The following is a 564-nucleotide window of genomic DNA, read 5'->3' on the forward strand; positions in this document are numbered from 1 at the left end:
TGTGAGCATTATGTTTGGACTATCTAGCTGGTGGGACGATACAGAAAAGATTCAAAGGGAAACCACACATATTCGGTGTGCTCTCGTATTTTAAATCAATGCAACATTAGAATGAAAGGGTAGAAGATCCAACCGAATTATGAAATCACCCCTGTAGATAAGGAATTATTGTTAAATTTTACATTGATATAATGTACTTAATTAGTTAATAACAATGATATTGAACCCTTAAGAATAATTGAAAATGTGATTGTTTATATAAGAACTCCTCATAAAGAATTCCTCAATTTTCATTTGCCTAATATTAATAATTATCTACTACTCGTAAAAGAATGAAACCGGACTACGCTACGAAGACTCACCTACTCTATGGACGAAAAGTGGATATTCCTTTGAGAATTTACCGCCACCAATAGGACAAAATTATGAGGACAGTCCAGCAACGTCACAACCCAACGTAGAAGCATAGAGCTACATTTCAGGTAGCCATGATATGTCGTTGTCGCCACGGGTGTCAATGATCTTTACATGCTTGGACCGCGCTTGTCGCGCAGAACGACCCAA

This window comes from Dendrobium catenatum, unplaced genomic scaffold (genome assembly GCF_001605985.2).
Source record: "Dendrobium catenatum unplaced genomic scaffold, ASM160598v2 original_scaffold_76759, whole genome shotgun sequence".
In the NCBI taxonomy this organism is placed as follows: domain Eukaryota; kingdom Viridiplantae; phylum Streptophyta; class Magnoliopsida; order Asparagales; family Orchidaceae; genus Dendrobium; species Dendrobium catenatum.